Source organism: Chrysochloris asiatica, unplaced genomic scaffold (genome assembly GCF_000296735.1).
Source record: "Chrysochloris asiatica unplaced genomic scaffold, ChrAsi1.0 scaffold00093, whole genome shotgun sequence".
Taxonomy (NCBI): Eukaryota; Metazoa; Chordata; class Mammalia; order Afrosoricida; family Chrysochloridae; genus Chrysochloris; species Chrysochloris asiatica.
In genome coordinates, this window is record NW_006408611.1 from 6,423,215 (window position 1) to 6,424,701 (window position 1,487).

General features: G+C 34.4%; 1 pseudogene; it reads left to right on the top strand.

Moving 5' to 3' along the window:
• Positions 1 to 207: 207 nt before the first annotated feature.
• On the top strand, positions 208 to 1,169 carry LOC102822336 (annotated as a pseudogene).
• The last annotated feature ends 318 nt before the right edge of the window (positions 1,170 to 1,487 follow it).

A 1,487-nucleotide genomic window follows, 5' to 3' on the forward strand; every position in this document is an offset into this window, starting at 1 on the left:
ACCATGCCACTTTGCTGAATCTTTCAATGAGTTCTAATAATTTTCTTGCTGAGTCTTTGGGAATTTCTATGTAAAGAAACTTATCATCTGCAAATAGATTTTCACTTATTTTTTTTACCAATTTGAGGCCTTTAATTTCCTTTCCTTATAAGAAAATTAAAGGCCTCAAATTTAAAGCTCCTGCTTTAATATCCAAGCAGTTGGTGAATGCCTTCTGCTAACTATACAGAGTCCTACGAGGATGGTTGTGAGGATACTCCTACTCTATCAGAATATGTTTAAGACTTTTTAAATCATCTTACAGAGCAGCTTGGAAGGTTTGAAACTGATATTGAATGTGTTGGATTACAACAGATGATGCTTTGCAAGAAATTGTGGAACTCACTGATCAACAACCTACCTCTATCTCAAACTTTTCTTATGTGAGAGCTTGCCTATATAACTACCTGTCTAATCATCTGACAATTAACCTACTGAGTGGCAATTTTCAGCAGTTGTTACTTCAAAGAGGTTAAAATGAATACGAAGATAAAGATTAAGCTGCAAAAGGAAATGAAGTGGCTTGAAAATGATTTCATGTATTTGTACTCTTTCTGGGAGAACTTTATATCTTATAAGAGCATACATTTTTCAGGTGGGTTAAATACCCTCTTTTCCAACCCTGTGGATAACAATTTAATTTGTGTGGTAAAATTACTGAAATTGACAGGGTCCATTTTAGAAAATGCCACAAAGGAAAAAGGAAAAACTGATATGGAAGAAATTATTCAGAGAATTGAAAATGTAGTTCTAGATGCAAATTGCAGCAGAAATATAAAACAGATGCTCTTAAAGTTTGTAGAACTCGGATTGAGTAATTGGGGTTGAGTCCATGCAACATCTACATACAGCGCAACAACACCTGAAAACTATCCCAACTCTTCCATGAACACACCAACATTTTCTACCTCTGATGATGTTCCTTTCAATGCAGCTGATCCAGACTAACAAGAGCTATCTCAAGAGCTATGTGAAAGGGAAGACAGTTTTCCAGATTATGAAGAAAATGCAACATATTTATCAGGGGCAGGTGATCATACTTGGATGATATTGATGACGGCATGGACCCAGATATAGAAGAAACTTACAAAAAGTTTTGCTGAAAATCACAGCATAAGCAAAAACAGTAAAGTGAAGTTGCAGTACATCAGTTTTATAGAGCAGTTTAGGTATGATTATCCTAGCAGAACACAGGAAAGCAAGAAAATGTGTCACACTTATACCAAATTAAGGATATTTTATTTTGTTACTGATGCATGCAACTTTAATTTTAACATCATCTACCAAATTAAACTTTATTCCCTATAACTTAAAAATATGTATTTGGGGATGTTCTGTCCTTTTCTATGCTCTGGAATAATTTGATTAAAATTGATGCCAGTTTTTCTCTGAATGCTTGGTATAATTCACCAGTAAAGCCATCTGGGTCTGGACTTTTTTGTTGTTAT